Here is a 7,875-nt window from a genome sequence, read left to right on the forward strand (position 1 = left end):
CAATTCAGACCAAATGTGAGCGAGTTAGTTTGCTGAGATCCGTTTTGCACAATGAAAAAGTAATGGGTGATCACTGGATGGGTTCCTAATGAGCATTATGTTAACTGTCTGCGTGAGCCATCCGGCTCAAGGCCTGAGGCCACATAGTGGGGCTCTGAGGTGATCTAGTCTGTCACTCTCATCCTGGTGGAAAATACAGCAGATTATCACAGACAGTCTGATGACACAGTCACCGGGGTGATTTAGGGGTCTTGATAATCTCTCGCAGGCAGTATAAAAACGCCACGCAAAACAGAGCAATCAGTATCGCGCCCGTAGCGTTGTTGCGTGTGATACGTTTTGCCACTCTGTCTGTGATATGTTTTATTGTCACATACACCGGATAGGTGCAGTGAACTGGAAGGGAACACAGTGAGGGGCAGGCAACACAGGGCTGTTTCATGGAGGGCTTTTGCGACCGCAGACGGAGCTGGGTCTGGCGCGATAATGAAGTCTGATTTCACATGGTGCGTGATAATGTCAGTAAGCATCACTGCCCCGGACAGTGGGAGAGGAGGAACAAAACACCCAGGAAAGAGAGAGGAGAGAGAGAGAGAGAGGAGTGAGAGAGAGAGAGAGAGAGAGAAATAAAAGCCCTTGGTCTGAGTTGCATGGTCTTAGAGTTCTCCCAGCAGTGCTGTCCCATCTATAGCTCCCACTGGCTGGGGCCCAGTCAAACATGCCTTTGTGCTGACGTAGGTGAACTATGGGAACACGTTTTTTTTCGTACTCAAGACTGTGATTAGAGATGTTGGTTTTTTGCTGGTAGGGGTTACTCAAAATGCCTGGAGGGATGAAAACAACCCCTTAACGTGGCAATCCGCAGTTGAAACAATTAAAAAAGGGAATGCCCGCCTCTGTTTTGGTAAAAAGCTGAAGGATGGGCCTGGAGAAAATGTAACCACTATCACATTCATAGTCAGAGCTATGGATGCAAGGACTGACCATCCAAGATATCAAAATTATAGTTTTATTCTATGTTTTAAATTATTATAAGCATGTTTTGAGGCTATTACAGTGTTTGTTTACATTGACAATGTTTACAAACATTTGAGTTAAACAAGCTTATATTTTGGGCTCTGATGGGGTGTGACAGTTGAACTAAACTCATGAGACATCTATAATTCTTCAAGAATCAATGGGTATATAGCATTTATAATTTATATGCCAAAAAATGTATATAGCAGCTGCAGACTGCCCCTTTAATGATGCCGAAAACCAAGTTGTATGTGTGAAAACTTGCTCAAGACAGATACATCTCATTGCCTTTTGATTGTTACCTCGTAAAAAACACCTATTTATTTTCCTACAGACAGTTCCATTCATTCATGTGCATAATCTACCGAATAATAAGAAAAAGAATAAGAACAAGAAAAAGTATGTGAAGCCTTTGGAATTACCTGGATTTCTGCATAAATTGGCCATCAAATTTGATCACAACAATAGACAAACATAGTGTGCTTAAACTAATAACACACAAATGATTGTATTTTTCTTGTCTATATTGAATACATAATTTAAACATTCACAGTGTGGGTTGAAAAACGTATGTGAACCCCTAGGTTAATGACTTCTCCAAAAGCTAATTGGAGTCTGGAGTCAGCTAACCTGGAGTCCAATCAATGAGACGAGATTGGAGATGTTGGTTAGAGCTGCCCTGCCCTATAAAAAACATTCACAAAATTTGAGTATGCCTGATGTGAACCATGCCTCAAACAAAAGAGATCTCAGAAGACTTGCATAAAGCTGGAAAGGGTTACAAAAGTATCTCTAAAAGCCTTGATGTTCATCAGTCCACGGTAAGACAAATTGTCTATAAATGGAGAAAGTTCAGCACTGTTGCTACTCTCCCTAGGAGTGGCCGTCCTGCAAAAATGACTGCAAGTGTAGAGCGCAGAATGCTCAATGATGTTAAGAAGAATCAGCTAAAGTGTCAGCTAAAGACTTACAGAAATCTCTGGAACATGCTAACATCTCTGTTGACGAGTCTGCGATACGTAAAACACTAAACAAGAATGGTCTTCATGGGAGGACACCACGGAAGCCACTGCTGTTAAAAAAAAAACATTGCTGCACGTCTGAAGTTTGTAAAAGAGCACCTGGATGTTCCACAGCGCTACTGGCAAAATATTCTGTGGACAGATGAAACTACAGTTGAGTTGTTTGGAAGAAACACACAACACTAGGTGTGGAGAAAAAAAGGCACAGCACATCAACGTCAAAACCTCATCCCAACTGTAAAGTATGGTAGATGGCAGCGTCATAGTTTGGGCCTGGACAGGGCCTGGACAGCTTGCTATCATCGACGGAAAAATGAATTCCCAAGTTTATCAAGACATTTTGAAGGAGAATGCAAGGCTATCTGTCTGCGAATTAAAGCTCAACAGAAGTTGGGTGATGCAACAGGACAACGACCCAAAACACTGAAGTAAATCAACAACAGAAGAAAATACTCCTTCTGGAGTGGCCCAGTCAGAGTCCTGACCTCAACCCGATTGAGATGCTGTGGCATGACCTCAAGAGAGCGGTTCACACCAGACATCCCAAGAATATTGCTGAACTGAAACAGTTTTGTAAAGTGGAAAATATTCCACCTGACCGTTGTGCAGATCTGATCCGCAACTACAGAAAACGTTTGGTTGAGTTTATTGCTGTCAATGGAGGGTCAACCAGTTATTAAATCCAAAAGTTCACATACTTTTCCCACCCTGCACTGTGAATGTTTACACAGTGTGTTCAATAAAGACATGAAAACCTATAATTGTTTGTGTGTTATTAGTTTAAGCAGACTGTGTTTGTCTATTGTTGTGACTTGGATGAAGATAAGATCACATTTTATGACCAATTTATGCAGAAGTCCAAGTAATTCCAAAGGGTTCACATACTTTTTCTTGGCACTGCGGGTGCATAAATACATTGAAACAGATTTTTCTTGATTATTCAACCAAATTCATGATAAGTAGTGCTATTCTAGGTCTTAATCACCTGACAAATCACAGCGCAAAAGAAAATGGGAAAGTGTGATTTCATGAATCATTAACTTTGGAGTGCTCTTAGCCTACTCCAAGGACAACAACGTGTTTTTTTTTTGTGTGGTTGTTTTAAATACATGCAAGGTACAGGGCATTGCTAACATGGCAACATAAGACACCATTATTGATGGAACATAATAGGGTTGATTACCACAAAGCAAAGGAAACACAAAGAGGAGTTAGTATGTAGGCCTGGTACTTCTGCGTTTAAGGACGTAGAATGAGAATGGAAAGTCTGCATGGGAGGGACAAACAGTGTCAGGTGAAGAGATCTTGTTCAAGTGTGGGATTTCAGCGGTGGTTAGGCGCTGGGAGGGAACCCTCTGGGACTCATTATGTGTGAATCCCCAAACAATCTGTTTACGTCACAAATGGCACCCTATTTCCTACATAGTGCACACCATTTGACCAGATCAAAGGTTAGTCAAATGTAGTGCACTGTGTATGGAAAAGGGTGCCATTTGAGACGGGACCAGTCAAATTGAGACAACTTCCCTATAGTCAATCAATGCATGAGAGGGACATTGACCAGTTATCATGTCTGTCATTATGTGATGAACGGTGAGTTGTGAGGGGAAACTTGGATTTTATGATAATATTGGAATATAAGGTATATGCTTTTTTCTTCTTTGTCTTCTAGGTAATATAAGTAACTGACTCTCATAATTACTTTGACTGTAAAAAGCTGTTGAAAACAGTTACAATAATGCAACAACAACAAAAAAAACGTATAAAGGAAAGAACTGTTCCAACCAAAACCAATTCATCAAAGCACAAAAACAAAATAGGCTATATCATTTCTGATGTAGGTTGTTGGTGTGATATTGCATCATATACTGTATCCAGCCAAGGTTCACTGTCAATGCCTCAAATGATAGATTCAGATTCACTGGGAAAGTGAAGCATACACTGACACTAATAGGGGAAGCATGCGCATGTACAGAAGATAAAGACAGCAGAACAATGGAATCATATCTGCAGCACATGATTACACAAGTGCTACATAGCGTACTTTGCAATCTTGATTGATACAATGCGCTTCAATTACACCAATGGGATAGAGGCATAGTTTAAAAGTGTATATTTTCTACTGTTGGTGTTTCTTGGTTCAAGAACAGAGGAAATGTAATCCAAGTAGATAGGCTATACCTAGGCCTATGAGTTATAATGGTGTTATAGCCTTCTCAAGCGTTGAGGCTCAATTTTATGGGAAATTAGTTTTCAAAATTACATACATCAGTCCAAATCATGAATGATCACTGAAAACATATTTTCAACGCGCACATTCATGGCACAATCAGCCACTGTTATTCCGTGGCATGAGCAGTTCGGTTCAAATGCACTAGTAGACAAAGGAATGTCTTGATCCTCTGGGTGCATGTCACACTGCTATAGGCTACAAACTGCGGTAACACTGCATTAAAATGTCAACATCATTCATTTGAAACGCAACGCTTATTTTTTCCAGACATATTCTCATATGACAACGCATGGCCGATGTTAGAGATTATGAGTTAGTTGTTTTGTAAGGCTATTGTGTCATTCTTTGGAAATAGCCAACGCATCGCAATCCCAGATAGCCTAAATGTGCGGCGCGGAGAGAACACACATGACACATTCTTATTACAGCACAGCGCAGCAAACGTGGTCGCCTTTGCACAGCATGCGAGAGAGATGTGTAAACTATAGTAGCCTAATGCACGGATCAAGAGCCGCTTTCCGTCGGTGATTTCAAATGAGGACAAAGCCGCTAAGTCACTGCACCAATTATCCCATCGTCAATTAAAACGTCAATAAAAACATTGAATAGAAATAATGAAATGATGGGAAATAGGTTAAATATGTATAACGGCAATAATGCCCTCCACGTTGTTGCCAATGCAAAGTGAGCGATGACAAAGTACGAGGACCGTCCGTGCGTAAAGGCGAAGCTTTTGTGGCAGGTAGGCTATACAGTATATCGTTTCTCAAGCCACATTGCTGTAGGAAATGCTGGGCTGCTATGAGACTAGGCCGAAGATATGAGCTATTGTAAACACATGTAACTTCAATTAAACTTGAGTTAGGACTATAATGCAAATATGGAGAGGGGGATCAAATCCCCCCAGTTTCATTGAAATATATGCTCTGGCTCTTTAAATGGCACCCTCCGGCTATTGAGCCGATTGCATTGGCTGCTGAACCAAATAAAGCTCGCAGTCCTTACACAGCAAATATTTCGCTGATTTTCTGTGGATTAACGGGGTGATTGTAGTATAATGGATACTAGTTTTACATGAGTGCAGTTTGGCCAACTGTTGCCAAATTGCTTTTGTTACTCAAAAGCAACAAGTTGCACTGTAAAATGTGTGCTAGTAAAGTATTTTTTAACATCCGATTCGTCGCAGGAGCACATTCGGTAGCTTTAAAGAATATAATATAATTACTAAATAACATAATACTAGCCTAACAATAATTATACTAATCGTAATCATTATTATCGTCAATATAATTTGTCAGTTAAAGTAGCCTAATCGTTAATGTGTAAACTATACTCGTTTTAAGTTTAATTGCATTGCACATTTGAATCACTCCGAGTTCATTTCTGCAGTGAATGAGGGCGGGAATTCGGACTGGGGGTATTTGCCTTTGCCATGGCCAATTAAACGGTTAAGGCCTTTGCAAGTGACAGCTTCTTTTCTCTCAGCGAAAACAAGAGTCATGCCTAACCCAGACACTCACTCCGACGTGCCTCCTCCTCCTCCAGGATAGCAATGCATTCACTGCTCTCAAATCGGAGGGAGCTCAAATCGGACTGACTCAGATCTTTACAGGATGTGGTAGCCTTATGTTTCACTCTTAAAACGAGTGTTCACAATCAAAACTAGCCTAATAGCTACAACCAGGCAAAAATGATCTGAGGCATGCCGCCAAGTGTTGGAGATTTATGCATGTATTCTTTTGGAGAGGTTTTCATATCTTCGAACTCCAAACATTAACAGTCCCCTCAACGTATAAGTTTGGAACTCCATTCGCCGTTATAAACATACTATAGTCTATTCGAGCACTTGCACAATAATTCAATAATTAAGACATTCGATAACACATTTCAGTTAAATGGTTGAAATATGCATGCAGCTCACCTTTTAACTTTCGCTTGTTTTCCTGTAATCCAGCCTTTTTGTCCGTTTACCAAATATTTTTTTTTATCACATGGTGACTTCGTTGCAGTTTCCTAAAGCCCCCGACTGCAGGGAGAATACCTTTACTTTACACTATTCGTTTCTTTCTTTCTATTTTATATTAAGTTTTGTGGTTATAAAAAGTGTTGTTCTTCTTCTTCAGCAAATGTCAGTGTGTGTGATGATCCTGTGCAGCGTGCTGCTCCGTCTCCGCTGTTTATTACACTCGAATGGAACGCCTACTCTGAATGGCTACATTGTTGACATTGGGCCACTGACGTCATTCTAGCCCTCATTCACAACATTACGCGGTGCAGATTGCGTTGGTGCCCCGGGCAGTAGGCACATACTCAAAAAAAATGTCCGCAGTTGAGGTTTGTGAATTCCTATTTCGAGTACGCGCAGCGCGCGACCCTAATCTGTACAAGCAGCTTCTGTCAATATGAGCAGTTGTATTTGATTTTTTATTTAACCTTTATTTAACTAGACAAGTCAGTTAAGAACAAATTCTTATTTACAATGACGGCCTACCCCCTGACGGGGGGACGGCCTACTCCCCTGACGCAGGGCGGCAGGTAGCCTAGTGGTTAGGGCGTTGGACTTGTAACCGAAAGGTTGCAAGATCGAATCCCTGAACTGACAAGGTAAGAATCTGTCGTTCTACCCCTGAACAAGGCAATTAACCCAGTATTCCTAGGCCGTCATTGAAAATACGAATGTGTTCTCAACTGACTTGCCTAGCAAAATAAAAGTTAAATAAAAAATAACAATAATTGTGCGCTGCCCTATGGGACTTCCTGGCCAGTTGTGATATTGCCATGACTAATACAATATACCGAGCAATTAAGGAACATGCACAAAAGCTGAAAGGATGGGCATAGTTAGAGTTCTAAATATATATATTCCTTTACAAAGGAGGATATTTAAACCAGATATAAGACACTAGCCTTTTGAATTGAATAATATACTTATAATTACTTTATTACCAATGAGAATTTCCAAATCAAGGAACAAAGATTAGCCTTGCCTACAGTTCACTCTAGAACAGCAACTTTCTTTTACTAGAGAGAACATACATTCTTACGTAGATCTTGGACGAGTAAACCCATGTTGTTGTTCAGGACCAAAGTGTAGGCACGGAGGGAAGCTGGCGGTAGAACATGAGGCATGTTACTCAGGCACGTTTTGTTCTGGATCAGCCCACATACTGTTTGTACAAGAGAGCTTTGGCTGGAAATGTTTTCATTTATAATGTAAGATTCTTCCTCGGGGGAGTTTGCATGTAATTATGCATGATCATGATGCTACAGACAGACAGCTTTTAGTTTTCATCCCAATATATTCAGTTCACTCACTCGACATTTTACAGTGGCACTCGATAAGTGCTGTAACACCCCATGTTGCTGCAAGTGTCTCACTGGTGGTAGGGACATTAAAATACCAACAGGCATTTGTTTATGCAACAGCAGAGCAATATGGGAACAACATATTATTATGAGTGACATAAGACTTACATTTGAAACGGAAGAAAACACATTAAACATGTTATTTGAGATGTATTGTACTGGGACTTGAAACCTGAAATGGTGGACCTAGTGTAGGTCTATACGGTTCCCCAGTTCTATTACACAGCTCAACAAACT

The 7,875-nt window shown here is 40.6% G+C and overlaps 1 protein-coding gene across 1 annotated transcript in view; it reads right to left on the bottom strand.

Annotated features, from left to right (window-relative positions):
* LOC106607718 (transcription regulator protein BACH2) overlaps nt 1–6,476 on the bottom strand; it is a 104,793-nt gene extending 98,317 nt beyond the window's left edge. The window contains exon 1 of the mRNA XM_014204974.3: nt 6,194–6,476. The gene's annotated coding sequence lies outside the window, so the exon portion shown is untranslated. The remainder of the gene's footprint in view (nt 1–6,193) is intronic.
* Between the last annotated feature and the right edge of the window lie 1,399 nt (nt 6,477–7,875).

The sequence above is a fragment of the Salmo salar genome, chromosome 06 (assembly GCF_965601325.2).
Source record: "Salmo salar chromosome 06, fSalSal1, whole genome shotgun sequence".
NCBI classification, from domain to species: domain Eukaryota; kingdom Metazoa; phylum Chordata; class Actinopteri; order Salmoniformes; family Salmonidae; genus Salmo; species Salmo salar.